Source organism: Herpailurus yagouaroundi, unplaced genomic scaffold, assembly GCF_014898765.1.
Source record: "Herpailurus yagouaroundi ecotype Mexico unplaced genomic scaffold, PumYag 199, whole genome shotgun sequence".
Taxonomy (NCBI): domain Eukaryota; kingdom Metazoa; phylum Chordata; class Mammalia; order Carnivora; family Felidae; genus Herpailurus; species Herpailurus yagouaroundi.
This window is the reverse complement of record NW_024412430.1, coordinates 12378495-12395810: the sequence shown is the minus strand read 5'-3', so window position 1 is coordinate 12395810 and position 17316 is coordinate 12378495.

Here is a 17316-nt window from a genome sequence, read left to right as displayed (position 1 = left end):
CTCCTCGAGGCTCAGTCCAGGGGGTGGGAGGAAGGAGGACATGTGGATAACTGAATATATAATTATAATACAACAGGATGAGTATTATAATAAAAAATGTGCACAGTGTCTTGTGAGCCAAGAGGAGGGAGTTACTGATTCAGCCCGGGAATGCTTAGGAGGCTTCTGGAATAAGAGGACTTCAGAAACATACTTCGGAAAAAGACAAAAAAACGAGTAGGAGCAGACCTGACATAAAAGAACAAAATGCATTTCAAGCATTTTTTTTTTTTTTTTTTTTTTTTTTTTTAGCCACTTCACGACATCTAGACGTTAAGTTTCCATACTCCTCCTTCAAGTATTTTAACTATCAGGCTGCCCTATTTCTGCACAATGATGTGGCCGTTTGCCAGCTGTTTGAGTTCCAGTATATTAGTTAACCAGGCTGGGTCTTAGTTTCATTACATGCGAAATGACGGGGCTGGGCTATGTGATCTCCTGGGCACCTTTCCAGCTCAAACTGGCAACTCTGCTTAAGAATCAGCAAATGGGACAGTCAGCACCGAGATCTGTGCCCGCAGCTGTGCAAGGAAACCGTGCAGCCCCGGAAGGCTTCTCGCTGGCTTTCAACCCTGGAAGAAAATTCTTTCGCTATATGCTGGGATGGCCAGCAGCCAAAATGGTTGGAAGAACTGTAAAATTGATTCAAGATAAACCCACGTCGACAAGTACTTGAAGGGGCTTGGGATTCTCCTAAATGTGACAGGTTTTAAACAATAGTGAAAGGGGCAGGGAAAAAAGAAAAGCAAACACATAATTGACTCTCCCTAGAATAACTGACTTAGTAACTAACAAGACACTCAACGAATACAAGTACGCAGCTAGTACGCAGCTAGTAACAAATACTAATTATAGACATTTGTGGGCGGCATACACATGGATGTGGCCCGGGAGCACACGATGTTATTAAGCCTTGCAAAATAACCGCAGTTCAAGACTAGAGACAACTTGCACCAAGTGAGCAGTGAAAGAATGTTCTTTCCCAAACTTCCTGGATTGAAAGGTTAGGGCAGTGTACTTTAACAACAATGATAAAGATTTTTAAGCTTGTTGTATGTAGAAAATCTAGCTCTGAAGTAAATAACCCGGGGTTGGGTCACTGCGCGGAGCATGGATGAGGTCTGAAAACACACAGCAGGCTCGGGAGTGCGTAGTTCCTGGAGGGGACCACATAAAAATGATCTAAGGCTTTTCCTGAGATGCATCCTCAGATCCTTTTAGTAAAGTGCACCTTTTTTCTTTTTAATGTTTTTATTTATTTTTGAAGGAGAGAGAGAGACAGAGCATGAGCCGGAGAGGAGCAGAGAGAGAGGGAGACATAGAATTTGAAGCAGGCTCCAGGCTCTGAGTTGCCAGCACAGAGCCCGACGCGGGGCTCGAACTCATGAGCCGTGAGATCATGACCTGAGCCGAAGTCGGACGCTCAACCGACTGAGCCACCCAGGCGCCCCAAGTGCACCTTTTTTTTAAAAAGAAGTGCACCTTTTTTTTTTTTTTTTTTTTTGCTTCTAAGTAAACTCTATGCCCAAAGTGGGGCTCAAACTCACGACCTGGAGATTAGGAGTTGCACGCTCTACTGACTGAGACAGCCAAGTGTCCTTGGAGTGCACCTTTAAATTTAAAAAGGCTACGGGGCACTTGGGCGGTTCAGTCAGTTACACATCTGTCTTCAGCTCAGGCTCATGAACTTGAGCCCCACATCAGGCTCTCTGCTGTCAGCCTGCTTCAGATCCTCTGTCCCCCTCTCTCTCAAAAAATAAATAAACTTAAAAAAAATAAATTTAGAAGGCTACAAAATGAGTTTCTGTAGCAAATGTTCTATGTATATTATGTATGCAATACTATATGTATATCTATCTATCTATCTATATATCTATATCTATCTATCTATCTATCTATCTATATATACATCTATATATAGATATATATCTCCATCCTTACACACACATACATGTTTTGAGCAACGAAGTCTGAAGTGAATTCCTCAGAAGTGTGTCAGCCTGAGGCTTCAAAATGGATGTTTCAAGTTTCAGAGTTTCTCATATTTTCCATCTCTTCCCATCAACAGACATGCCATAAACGTACAACATTTATAAAGATGATTCAACAGGTGGAAACATGACTACAAAGAGAAGTTTGCCACTCAGTGATGAGCTGTGGAACTTGTTTCTTCCTCACAGGGGCGTCCCAAATTCCTTTCCTGTGGAAAATTCCTCTGAATGCAGAAGAATAGTTATTAGATGACTGAAGCGTTTGAGGGTTTCCCCAGCAAGCCTAGAGAAGAGTTAGTCAATGTCTTCAGGGTCTCTCTAAAGCATGGCTTTTGTCCAGCCTTTAGATATCATCATATACACATCATATAAGTGAGTTTCTCTCCTGACATAATCACTACTGATGAGGCACTACAATCACCTAAGAAAACTTGTAAGTACTGAGTAATTTTTGTGTGTACCTGTTTAAAAAAAAAAAAAAAAAAAGTTTCTCCAAAAAAGAAATGTGCTGACACCTAAAGAAAGAGATCTAACATATGTAAGCTTAATTCCCAAAAGAGGAGGCAAGACAAAACAGGAGAAGTAATATTCAGAGAAATGTATCGACAAAAGCATCACACAGATTCATGAAGCTCTACAAAATCCCATCGGAATCGACACAGAGAAAAATCAAACCTAGCCACGCCATGGTAAACACTGCTGGAAAGCAAGGAGAGATTTTAAGGTTCTTGAAAAAATCTGGGGAAAAGATATTACCTCCAAAGTGTAATCAGAGGGCTGATAAATTGACTTCTCAACCGAAAAAGTGAAATCCGGAAGGCAACGGGATGACATCGTTAAAGTGCTAGAAGAAAACAACTACCAGTCTGGAATTTTCTACCCAGTGAAAATATCCTTCACTAATAAAAGGTAAATAAAGACTTCACCAGATAAACAAAAACTGAGAGAACTTATTACCAGCAGAGCTATACTAAAAGAAATAGTAAAGAGAGCCCTTCAGACAGAAGGAAATCAACCCCGGGTGGAGTCACAGCAGTGCTCAAAGCAATGAAGTGCATCAAAAGGGTCAATATGTGAGTGACAGTGACAGTACAAAACAATTGTAATAATGCTAATAATGGGTACTTAAAATATACATAGCATTGGGGGGCCTGCCTGGCTCCCTTGGTGGCTCCTGGGACTCTTCACCTTGGGGCTGAGTTCGAGCCTCGTGTTGGGTGTAGAGATTGCTTTAGAAAGGTAAAAACTTTTGGGGCACCTGGGATGCTCCGTTGGTTAAGCATCCGACTTTGGCTCAGGCCATGATCTCACGGTTCAGGAGTTCAAGCCCCACATCAGGCTCTCTACTGCAGCATAGAGCCTGCTTCAGATCTTCTGTCCCCCTCTCTCTCTGCCCCTCTCCCACTCATGCTCTCTCTCTCTCTCTCAAAAATAAGTAAACATTAAAAAAAACCTGCATTGAAAAAAATTAATAAATAAAAATCTTTAAAAAGTTAAAAAATAAAATATGCATAGCATAGAAAAAATGTGGGAGGGGTAAACGGACTTCACGTGTTCTTAAGTTCCTGCATTGTCTGCGAAATGGTAAAAGTACTAATTAATATTAGAATTCTATTAAGCATGTATTGTGATCGCTCTAGAAACAAGAGACAAGTTGAAAAATAGAAAAAAAAAACAGCGGAAATATACATTTAAACTCAAATAAAGACCTGAAAGCATAAAACTTTTAGAAGAAAATATAGGCAGTAGCTCCTTGACATAGGTCTTGGCAAGGGTTTTACAAATTTTAATGTTTATTTATTTTTTGAAAGAGAGAGAGACAGAGTGTGAGCAGGAGAGGGGCAGAGAGAGAGGGAGACACTGAATCCGAAGCGGGCTTCAGGCTCTGAGCTGTCAGCACACAGCCTGATGTGTGGCTCAACTTCACAAACCTCAGATCATGACCTGAGCCAAAGTCAGACACTTAACTGATTGGGCCACGCAGGCAGCCCTTGGCAATGATTTTTTTTTTTTTTTTTAAATCTAACACCAAATGCAAAGCAATGCAAGCAAAAATAAATAAGTGGGACTACATTAAAATAAAAAAGCTTCTGCACAGTGAAGGAAACCATCAAGAAAATGAAAGGGCAATCTACTGAATAAAAGAAAATATTCCCAAATCATATATCTGATAAGGGGCTATTTTCGAATATATAAAAAATTCATATAACTCAACAGCAAAAAACAAAAAACACAAACAAACAACAACAACGAACAACAAAACCCAATCTGATTTAAAAATGGGCAGAAGACCTGAACAGGCATTTTTCCAAAGAAGATATACAGATGGCTAATAGGTACATAAAAAAATACTCAACATCATTAAGCATCAGGGAAACGCGTATCAAAACCATAAGGAGCTATCACCTCACACTTGTCAGAATGGCTGTTGTCAAAGGCAAGAAATAATAAGCATTGGTGAGGATACGGAGAAAAGGGAACCGTTGTGTACTGTTGGTGGGAATGTAAACGGGTGCGGCCACTATGGAAATTAGTATAGAGGTTCCTCAAAAAATTTAAAAATAAAACTACCATATGATCTAGCAATTCCACTTCTGGGTATTTATCCAAAGAAAACAAAAACACTAACTCAAAAAGATATAGGCATCCTCATGTTCACTGCAGCATTATTTACAATAGCCAAGACAGGAAAATAACCTAAGTGTCCATCAATGGATGAATGGATAAAGAAATTGTATATACATGTACAATGGAGTATTATTCAGCCATAAAAAAGAATGAAACTTTGCCTTTTGCAACAACATGTATGGACCTCGAGGGCATTACACTAAGTGAATTAAGTCTGACAGGGAAAGACAAATACTATATGATATCTCTTATATGTGGAAGCTACAACAAAACCAGAAACTATCATAGATACCGAGAACAAATTAGTGCTTGCCAAGAGGGATGGGAGAAATGAGTGAAGGGCGTCAAAAGATTTGAAAAAAAAAATGCCAGGCAATTTGCCTGAGTATAGATCTTTCCGTTGAAAAGAGTCACCCACTTTACAATTTTACCTAGGATTCATCTTGCTCATTTCTGAAAAACCAGGAAAGAAACTGAAAACTGTAAGGATTGGTAACTTACTGAGACTTTGATATATAATAATCTCATTCCCCAAAAGGACCTCGGGAGATAGGCGGAATTGTTTGTTACGATCCCGTTCAAGATAAGTTATGAGTCTTAGGAAGGAAAGGGGTCAAGGAAAAAACAAACTCAAATCCATCAGTGATTACATTAAATATAATTAGAATAAATTCACCGATGATAAGACAGAGGTCATCAGATTACATAAAAAACTACATGCTGCTTACGACAGACATACTTACATACTTTACTTTTTTAACAGATTTATTGAGGTATAATTGACATGCAATATACTGGACATATTTAAAGTAGACAATTTAAAAGTTTGATACATGTATATGTACGCTGATGAAACCATCACTGCAGGCAAAGAGCTTTCTCCTGCCCCTTCTTATCTCCCCCTTCCCCCGACCCTTCTCTCCTGGGAACCACTATTTTGTTTTCTGTCATTATAGATCAGTTTGCATTTTCTAGAACTTTATATAAATGTAATTGTACATATCTCTTTTTTTTTTTTTTTCTGGCTTCTTTCACCAGCACAATTATTTTGAGATCTGTCCATGTTGTAGCATGTATCAATAGTTCATTTGCTTTTATCATAGAAGAATATTCCGCTGCATGGATATACACCATTTGCTTATCCATTCACCTGTTAATGGACATCTGAGTTATTTCCAGTTTGGGGCTATTACAAGTAAAGCTGTTATTAACAGTCATGTGCAAGCCTTTATATGGACATATCCTTTTATTTGTCTTGGGTAAATGCCTAGGTAAACTGCTTACAAAGTGGTGGCAACAAATTAGGCAAAAAACAGCCAAAAGAAGGCTGGTATAGCCATAGTAATACAGGCAAAAAGGACTTGTTTATTTTGATTTTTTTAATGTTTATTTATTTTTGAAAGAGAGGCAGACAGACAGAGAGCATGAGCAGGGGAGGGGCAGAGAGAGAGGGAAAGATAGAATCCCAAGCAGGCTATGTGCTGTCAGCTCAGAGCCCCACCTGGGGCTTGATCTCACTAACTGTGAGTTCATGACCTGAGCCAAAATCAAGAGTAGGACACTTAACCAACTGAGCCACCCAGATGCCCCTGGCAAAAAGGACTTTAAATCAAGAAGTATGACAAAAGATAGAAAGGACATTTCCTAAATGATCAAAGGTCAATTCTTCAGAAAGATACAGCAATGTGTATGCACCAAGTAATAAGGGCTCAAAACATATAAAGCAAGAACTGCAGAAGTAAGAGGAGAAATATCAAATTCACAATTATGGTGAAAGATTTTAGCGTACCTCTTTTAGTAAGTGATAGTACACGTAGATTAAGAAATCAGAGATAGACAGGATTTGAACATGATAAACAACTTGATCTAACTGACTTATATAGAAAATCTACACCTAATGACAGTATACATTCTTCTTGTGCCATTTACCAAAAGTGACAATATACTGGACCACCACAAAGCAAGTGTTAACAAATTTCAAAGTTCAGAAATCATATAGAGCAGGTGGTCTGATGCCACAGTAGAATTAAACTGGAACTCAACAAAAACATACCAGCTTTCTAAATATTTGTTTATTTTTGCAAATGGAATAGTATTAAACATCTTCTTTATGTGCACACACATAGGCTGGATTTTAAAAAACTACTTACAAACCAAAAAGGAATAGAGAGAAAAATTATATATGTTATATACATTATATATATAATATATATAATATGTTATATATGGTTATAAACTATTCTATTTTTATTTTCAGTATGTAATATTTTTTTGTATTTTTAAATATAAAAAGTATAAAAAAGAACATTACAACATGTCCCCCTCCTATTTCTGTCTGCCAGTCATGCAAGTTCCCTCCCCATAGACAACCCACATAATAGTTTTTTGTGCATATTTCTATGTATATACAGTATACATGCAAATATATGTATATATTCTTTCCCTCAATACTGTACCCAGATGGGAACATAATATTTGATATTCATCTATACTGTAGTGTGTACCAATAGTCATTCCTTTTTTTCAAGGGAGTATTACATTACATGGATATACCACAATCTGTTTAGCCATTCACTGGTGATCTGTATTTTGCTCTTGTCACCTCGTAAGTATATAAGAATTCCTTCAGTCTTTTTTTATGGCTGTGTATATATTCTACTGTATAGATGCGCATTTTCTTAACTAATCTCTTTTACATATTTTTGTTATTTCCAATTTTTTTTATTGAGGTATAACTGACATATAAAATTATATTTGCCTCAGGCATAAAACATGATTCAATATGCAAAATGATCACCCAATAAGCCTAGTTAACCTGTCACCATACATAGTTATACATTTTTTTATGACGAGAACTTTTGAGATCTACTCTCTCAGCAACTTTCAAATATGCAAGAGTATTACTAACTATAATCGCCATGCTATATGTTACATCCCCATGACTTCCTTATTTTATAATTGGAAGTTTGTATCTATTGACCCCCTTCACCCATTTTGCCCATTCCCACTCACCACCTCTGGCAACCGCCAATCTGTTCTCCATGTCTATGAACTCAGTTTTTGTTCTGTTTTAGATTCTACAGATAAGTGAGATCATATAGTATTTGTCTTTCCCTGGCTTATTTCACTTAGTACAATGCCCTCAAGATCCATCTATGTTCTTGCCAATGGCAAAACCTTTAAATTTTTTTTTTTTTTTTGAAAAATCTCCGCACTGTTTCCCAGAGTGACTTCACCAGTTTACCCTCCCATGTTGTTTCCAACTTTTTGCCAGCACAAATAATGTTCAGTAAATTTCACACGTGCTAACTCACACATTTATAAATACATCTGTGGAATAAAGCCCTGGAAGTGGAATTCCTACGTCAAAGGGTTTGTGTATTTGTTTTCACAGTGTTTTAGCAATCAACACTTTAACTAGCAACACAAGGGGAGGTACAACGTGGTTTCATCAAATTCAAGGAGCTGTTTTGCTTATTGTATGTGTAATTATCCCATGAGTCTTCACTGAGGAGCTCTTTTTTCGTCTCTTTGTGGCTGGGAGCTGCCATCTAACAAAATGAAGCCCTTCATTTACAGGGCAACTCTACAGCTCAGGACAGCGTGGTTACCTTCTGTTAGCCTGAAGATTTGGTTTAGGCATAAACAGGCCTGGAGCAGAAATGAGAGGTCCAGGTTGCAGGTGCAAACTTGGCCAACGTTGAGTTTATGGTTGTCCTTCCAGCAGTGGGAAGAGAGCAACATCTCTCCGCCCCTGGTTTCTCACCTGCCTCCCTAGCAACCCATCACGTAGATGGCCATCAGTGCTGTCCGCAATGGCGGTCACAGAACCTGCGGTCTTGGAGGAAAGCCACGCAGCCTTACTAAAGAGCAAATGAACCAAATTCTCCAAGCCCAACAATCGTCTGTGTGTTTTGGCTTTGAGGAGTCTAATTTCTGAGGAAAACCCAAGTCATGAGGGCTCTCAACAGGCTGGGCAAAAAAGAGCTTCTTCAAAGCGGTGTCTGAACCACGGAAGCATTTATGGAATGAAATTTTGCCAGACTCACACAACACAAATAGGCATACTTCTAGATGTTGAGAACAACGTCCTGATGATTGGGACTGGGGGAGGTGAACACAGCATTTTAGCGAGAACAGAAAATTATGCCAATAGGTCTCGAGTGCTTGCACTGGGCCTGGGCCTGTGGGGACCACTGGATGTGAACCCTTCCACTGAATGCCCACAGCAATGCCCTGAACTGAGTTTGTCTTCCCCCACCCAACAGATACAAAACCCAGGGCAGGAAATGTCTGCAGTCAGGATTTGAAACCAAGGCTATCTGACTCCAGGAACAGTGCTCTTAGTCACTATGGTGATATAAGCTTTTAAAAAAATGTATTTAAATCCACACACACTATTTAAAAATACATAGAAGGAAAACCACTAGCAGGAAATACTATTTGCACTTAGGTCAGAGAGACAAGAAAAGAGTCTTTTCTTTCTATTCTCTTTCCTTTTCTCATATGGTTTGTGTTGTGGCTGTCTTAATTTTATGGCAGAAATTGTGTGCACCCACGTACATAAACACACACACATTTTTAACCTACATGCTGTCAGCTTTCTGAATAACGTAAATTCTTCTGCTGAGACACAGGAATGAGCCTGAACACCGTAAGAGTCTCTTGAGGGCTCTTTTATTATTTTCTGTTTGTTTTTCAGTCTCCTGGAATTTCTAAATAAAACTGTGTTCCCAGCATACTTTGCGCCCTTGCACCCACTTCCTGACCCAACCTGGACTCCATTAAAGTCAACAAACATTGTTGGGTGCTCTTATTTAAAAGCACCTCGTTTCTCCACTCTGATTTGTGATTTGTCTAAAATATTTGTCCTGGGCATGACCAGCTCCTTGGCCGTTTAGAGGCCATGCATGCCTTTTTTTTTTTTTCATCCAAGGCTGTATTATGGGGCTATTTGTTCTCAAATATTCTGGCCAAGACTGTGAATTAACGGCATGTCTGTGTCTCAGGGAGGTGCCTTCAGTAAGACCCTAAGAAACTTCTGGCCTCTGCTACCCAAGGTGACTGCAGCTACGAAGTCCAAAACTGCCTTGTAGTGTAAGGTTTAACTGGATGATTTTAACCCACTCTTTTTCGGGGGAGTTTCCTTCCTTAAATTGTGGAATTTACTGAGGCAACTGGGAGAACGTTTTTGTTTGCCCTTGAACCCAGCTTGAGCTTGTGGTGGATGAATGTACTAAGTGGAAGGCCAGTAAGATTGCTTGTATCCTCATGCCCTCCCTGTATCGCAACGGCTCTCAAAGTGTGGTCCCCGGACCAGCGACGTCAACAGCCCCTGGAAATCTGTTCGAAAAGCAAATTCTTGGGCCCCACCCCAGACCGACTGAACCCTAAACTCTGGGGTGGGGGGGCCAGCCCCCTGTATTTTAGCAAGCTCTCCAACGGATTCTGATGCACTCCCAAGCCTGGGAACCACTGGTCTGTTGTGAGCCCACAAATTCCAACCTGACCTACCAGCCTGCCCTTGCCTTCCATTCACTCTCCCTCTGACTTTGGACTTGGCCATCTGACCACCCTCCCTTAGCCTAAATTACCCTGTCTCGCCAGTTAATTTGAAAATCAAGATTCTAGCAGACATTCGCTTAATGATGGTTATAATTCCTACTCAGAGTTAACCAAAATACGCAACTTTATACAAATACGTGCACCTCAAAATAACCAAATCCCCCAGCCCCAAACCATCTCCATTTTCCCTCAAAATTTATTTTATGATGTTTTTAATATTTGTTTATTTTTGAGAGAGAGAGACAGAGTGTGAGTGGGGGAGGGGCAGAGAGCGAGGGAGACACAGAATCCAAAGCAGGCTCCAGGCTCTGAGGGGTCCGCCCAGAGCCTGAGGCGGGGCTCAAACTCATGAACCAGGAGATCATGACCTGAGCCACCGACTGAGCCACCCAGGCGCCCTTCTCAAAAAATTTTTTAGACTGGAGGATGGAAACAATACTTCTTAAACCAGAGAAACTACATTCTTCCTAAGTTATTAAGCTGTTAATGACTATTGTGTACTTTAGGGGGGAAAAAAAAAAGCTCTTTAGTGGGGGAGGGGCAGGACGGAGGCCCACCAGGGGGAATGGTTTGGAGAAAGAACAGATCAGGAAATTTGTAGAATGAAGAGAATCTCTTGGTTAGGAAGAATAGAAAGGAAAGGTCAGACAAAAGCCCAGAAGTCTGACCTTTATTTACTCTTTCAACAAACATTTATTGAGCAACCACCTTTCCAGGGTTCTACAGTGAGGGGAAGCAAAGGTCTCTGCCCTTAAGAGAAGCTTCTATTCAAATGTGCACTGATGTCTGCACTTCTGTATTTTGTACCAAGCTTCCTTATTTTGCGTCAGGCATCACCCTACCCAGCGATCTTTCGGCTTACTGTCCCTGTGTTTCATGACCGTAGGTAAGCGAGGCAAGAGTATCTTTTGGTGCCTCCGTGGAAGGGCGGGAGATGGCCAAAATGAGGGAAAATTGTTCATAAAGGAAATGTAACCAGACCCCACCTCATCTACCAAGAGAGAGGGGCAGAGGATCCGAAGTGGGCTCCTAGCTGACAGGCTGACAGCAGTCAGCCCAATGCGGGGCTCGAACTCACAAACTGTGAGCCGAAGTCAGATGCTCAGCCTTGAGAAGGAGCCACCCAGGTGCCCCAGATCAAAAAGGTATTTCGAGTCTAGAATACTGGCTAAAAACAACAGCTCATCCGATTTTGGGGGGGAGAAAGGTTTCTCGTGCAATATTTATTAGGATATTATATGCCATATTAGAATAATAATTTATTATGTAAAAGTATAGTAAAATTTACACTAATGGGTATATATTATTTCTGATACTGAAAAATGATGAGAACGGAACACGTGAAAGATAAAGTCATATAACCTTTCAAGAGTTATAGCAAACGCGAAGACTGTATATAAAGAAATTTCTTTCTTTCTTTATTCATTGGCGATTTCCTCCTTATCACCCTTCTTAAAATCAAAACGGTCAAAAGAGTCTCAAAATAACGATAAGGATGGCCTGACAACATTCTGTGTGGACTTCTAGAAAATCATGCAAAATAACTTTTAATTGGGCACATATATGACCATCTTCCCTTTTATATAATTGAGACGGTGTTTGTTTCTTTTCCTCCTCTGTTTTAGAAAACCTTAATATGAGACCTCCTGATATTCCAGTGAATTCCGTGACGACATGCTTACTTTACCAAACTTGGAACACTTCCTTTGCAATCTCCGTCCTGAAACCCTTTTCCTTCCGGGGGCGGGGGGGGGGGGGAGCCTCAAACTTCAGCACGCTTGAGAACAAATGAGGGAGCTGGTCAACAAACAGTGTGAACATCGGGGCCCCACCTCCAGAGATTCTGATCCACTGGTCTGGACGCGACGGCAATCTGCATTTTTAATGGCCCCACGGGTTCGGGGGCAGTCCACCTAGGCACACGTTGAGAAGGAGGCCACAATCGCCTTAGGAACTCAGAGTGAATGGAAAATCTGACCGAGACACCTAGCTCACTGGGAAACCAACCTCAAAATCTCAGGTGATAACACATACTTTGCGCTCACTCGGATGGAACTAGAGGCAGAGTGTGTCGGTGCTTCTGTTTGTAATTTCCCACTCGTCCCAGCGGGGGAAGGCTTTATCTGTGAGACAGGAAGGTCAAGGTTCCCGGGGTACCCTAAGTAAATAGTTTCCTCCTCACCACTGTGGAAACAAGGTCAAGGCACAAAAGCTAAAAGAAAAGAGAAAGGAGGAAAGATGGCAGAGAAAGATTTATAGGAAGGGGCACCTGGGTGGCTCAGTCAGTTAAGTGTCTGACTTCAGCTCAGGTCATGATCTCAGCGTTCGTGAGTTCAAGGCCCACATTGGGCTCTGTGCTGTCAGTGCAGGGCCCGCTTGGGTTCCTTTGTCCCCTCTCTCTGCCCCTCCCCTGCTTGCGTGGGTACTCGCTCACTCTCTCTCAAAAGCACACAAACGTTAAAAAAAAAGATATTTTATAGGAAAACATAAAAGAAAGTTAATATTGGAGATGCCTGGGTGACTCAGTTGGTGAAGCATCTGACTTTTGATTTCGGCTCAGGTCATGATCTCACAGTTCCTGAATTCAAGCCCTGAGTTGGGCTCTGTGTGGACAGCACAGAGCCTGCTTGTGATTCTCCCTCTCCCTCTCTCTCTGCTCTTACCTCCCCTCCACATGCATGTGCTTTCTCTCTTTCTCAAAAAGAAACATGTTTTTAAAAGCAAGAAAGGTAATATTGCTCACATAAGTAGGATGAACCACACTGTCAATGCTGAATAGCTCCAGGATCTCCTTCCGATGGCATTACCAGCTAAGCCAGCACACTGGCCAGTAACCAAAGAGTCAGAGTTAGGAATTATCCAAATTCTGGCCTCATATTTTCTGCAGAGTTCACAGAATTTAGAAGGATGATCTTGCTCAGAAATCTTCAAAAAAAATTTTTTTTTGTTTTATTTTATATTTGAGAAAGAGAGAGAGGTAGAGCATGAGCAGGGGAAGGGGCAGAGAGAGGGAGACACAGAGTCGGAAACAAGCTCCAGGTTCCGAGCTGTCAGCACAGAGCCGGATGCGGGGCTCGAACTCACGAACCAGGAGATCATGACCTGAGCTGAAGTCGGAGGCCCAACCGACTGAGCCACCTGCGCACCCCTCAGAAATCTTAATCGATAGCAAATTGCGGAATGGGATTACATCTCTCAGTGAGATCTTGCTGAGATCTCAGCCCCCCATGTTCCTACTAAGGGTTTGTGAGTGTATCTTACTGCTGATATCGTGGTTCCTCTTGAACTACTCTCCTGTGCGATTCCCAAATATGAAACACACAAGGAAAACAGCTTTACCTCTTACTTCCAGCAAGGGACTAACATACAGCTTCAACTCCCTACAGTTCTTGGACCCTTTTGTTTTGTGAAAGTCTCTTGCGTTTGAACCCAATTTAAAATGTTGGCTGCACCCTCTTTCCTCGATGCATGACTATGGAGTTATGACCCCTGAGGACGTTCCAATGCCTTTGCACCAGGTGACTGTGTGCTAAACACGCTAAGGTGAAGTTAAGATGTGGTAATTGACATGAATGAGATTTTAGAAATGAAAAACCTAAACTGATCTCTGAAATGAAGCTATCACACATGGGGAAGAGGCCACTGGGGGGCACAAAGCCAACACACACACACACACGCACACACACACATGCACACGCACACACTTCTTCCTGTGGCATCCCTTTTGGTCAAGCACAAGGTGATCCCCACAAGAAGTCAGTGAACATGTCTCCAGCTTTGCATAATTTTAGAAGCTTACGAAGGCTCACCTTCCCTGTCCAGAGCCTCACTGCCTACGAAATGGGCAAGACGAGTCCATGATGCTCAGGCAGGTTAAAGGGACAAGTCAGAAAACACCCAGTGAGGTTGAACCACTGTCTAAAGCTAACAAGCCTTGCAGGTAAATGGCGGAGATGAGATAAGAACGCAGTTCTTTCAATGTCCAAGAAAGGACCCTACGGTCTTCTGCTTCTAGAGAAAGTTGCGTTAAGCAAGCATAATGGGTAGAAATCTCTGTGTTATGATAAAGGTGGCAAAAATCTCTGACCTATGCTTGTCATTCCCGCCACTTTAGAGCATAAAGGAAGTGTTTCACTGGGTTGAATGATTAGTCACTTGAGAGAATAGTACATAAACAAAAGCTGCTAATGATGACAGGTCACTATTCAGTTTAACCTGTTTCCGCTAATCTCATACAGAAACACAGAGGAAATGAAGTCCAGACCGTCCCACGGGAGCCTAGGGAGCTGAGGAAGGCAATGTCAAAAAAGCAATGGTGGGAATGGGGGTCCTTTTCTAGGAGAGATGGAGAGTGAACAAGGTAAAACCAGGTTTTCACAGGGAGTCTCAGAAAAATGCGTTTTTTTAACAGTTCTTTTTTTTTAATATTTACTTTTGAGAGAGAGAGAGAGCGAGCACATATGCATGCAGACAGGGGACTGGTTGGGGGGTAGTGGGGGAGGGCAGCGGATCCAAAGCGGGCTTCTGTACTGACAGCAGCAAGCCCAATGCGGTGCTCGAACTCATGAACCGAGAGATCATGACTTGAGCTGAAGTTGGCCACTTAACCGACTGGAGCCACTCAGGTGCCCCAGAAAAATTCATTTTGAATCAAACCCTTGTCCCAAGGATAGAATAAAGCACTCCGTGCCTTTGGACACCCTAGGGTCAACTTTCCTTAGACCAGGAAATAACAAGTGAGTGTAAATGCATGTTGGCTATGAATAAAAGTTAACAATAAAGCTTGTCCTAATTTATGCAAGGAAATCTATACAGGATTTTTTTTTTAAATAATCAAATCTAATAAGAAATTATTGGGGCGCTTTGGTGGCTCAGTCGGTTGAACGTCCAACTTCGGCTCAGGTCATGATCTCGCAGTCTGTGCGTTTGAGCCCCGCCCGTGTCGGGCTCTGTGCTGACAGCTCCGAGCCTGGAGGCTGCTTCCCGATTCTGTGTCTCCCTCACTCTCCGCCCCTCCCCCATTCGCACTCTGTCTCTCTCTGCCTTTCAAAAATGAGTAACTGCTAAAAAAAAAAAAAAAAGAAAAGAAATGATCTTCAGTGTCCTTATGCTAACTTACCTAGTAATTGTTTTCCAAAAAGGGATAGACTTGATTCAAATCTGGCTTCATCACTTACTAACTGTATGATCTTGGGCAAATTAGTTGAGCCTGCCTAGTACGCTGGAGTGGGCAGGGGTGTAGAAACACACAGACAGGAGGCAGTAAGTAGAGGTTGTGAAGCAGTAGAAGCTACGAATGAGCAGAAGCCATGGGATGGAAAGATGCCGACAGGGCTGGCAGGAGAAGGAGCAAGTAGGGAAAAGAAGAAAAGGAGACCCTGAGCCCCGAATCTGTCAGGCTCTCAGGATTGCCTTTTGCAGATTATAAGGAATCCAGCCCTTATTTGGCCTCATAGCTAGGGGCCTTGTGCAGTGAGCAACCTGCACAGCCTTACATGGCGGCCAGGCCCATGTCTAGTAGTAGCAGGGACTGGCACTAACCTTAGCAAACCCAAAGATCGCAGATCCATGTGGAGATAATGAGGGGCTGTTCAGCTCCAGACAGACCAACATTGCCCTGCAGCTGTACCTGATTCGTGTTACCGGAAACCTGGATTTTTTTTACGTGAAAACTGCTGTTTGTAAATGTTGGCAAGGGGAAAAACAACAACAACAAAAAACATCGAGAAGAAATGCCCTTGGACCTGCAGGCCCAGGTGCTGGCTACTTAGGCTTGTGTTCTTACTGTGTGATGCATCCTTAAAATCAATCCCTGTCAACAGAGGGTGACCCGAGAGGGTCTACAATCCTTAGCGTCCAGAAAAGCCGACTGCTGTAGTCGCTTTCACGGCAATTAACCACGTCAGCTCACAACGAGTGCCCACTGTCTGGGAGGGACTGTTTTCATTGGCCTACGTAGTTAGTCCTCACAACAACCCCATGACATAGGCAGTATCACCTTTGTTTCACAAGTTAGGACACCGAGGGCAAGACAGCTTCAAGTAACTGGCACAAGAAAGCCGCCGTAGGGGTCAAACTGCTGGAATTCTCCTTTTCCAGCAGCTTAGCAAGGGAAAAAAGGGACAGGTCGTGGCTTGTTTGTGAGACTCTGAACTCGGCTCCAGTATCACTAACCCTTCCAGAGGCGAGCAGTCTTGGAAACGAGTCCAAATGTGATTCAAGTACGCATCCGAGCGATGGGGAAGATGTTTAAGGGCAACTGCCGAAGGGTGAGGGTTCGCCGAATATCATCTTCTTTTTTGCGTGCGGTTTCGTCGCTTCACGTTTCACTGGGGAACAAATCTCAAGCACGATACAAGGGAAGCCTTCGAGGTCCAAAATCCGTTAACGCCCCGCCTATTTTTCTAGGAAGCGGGGTGGGGAAGGCAGAAAGGGTACCTGGAACAGAAGTTTCAGTCAGGCTCTCGTTCCAGCTCTTTCTACCTGGAGCGTCTCATGACCTGTCTTGACCAGCACCCTCCACTCCCCGACGCCTTGCGATGTTCTAGAGACCTGCTCGATTCAGTCCCGGCTGAAAACCTCCATCCTCAGTCTCCTCTCTCCCATTCCTGAGACCACCTGGCCTCCACTTGCTCTCTACTCCCTCGCACAGCCTAGTCCAGTGTTCTCAGGCTTCCATGCTTGGCCCTCTGCAGAAGCTGTCCTTCACAATGCCACCGTTTGCTGGGAGGCCACTGACTTCTTTCCGGCCCCGTTCTAGCTCGCCCCTTCGTTGCATCAGACGCTGGTGACCTCCTCCGTCCGTCATGAAGCCCCTCCCGGAAGCATACACATCCGGCCAACTCGCCTAGCCAACCGCCGTCAGTGGTTTTGTGTGCGGCTTTTTGGTTTTTTGGTGTTTTGTTTTTGTTTTTGTTTTTTGTTTGGTTTTGGTTTTGGTTTTCTTCCCCTTCGGACCCTTTACATGTTCTTTGTTCCCAAACGGCCATACTTTTGGGACTGAAGGGAAAAGGACGAGCGGCTGCACCAGGTGGGTACATCTTATTCCTAAAACATGGGGAAGCACTAAAGAAAGAAAAAAAAAAAAGGGGGG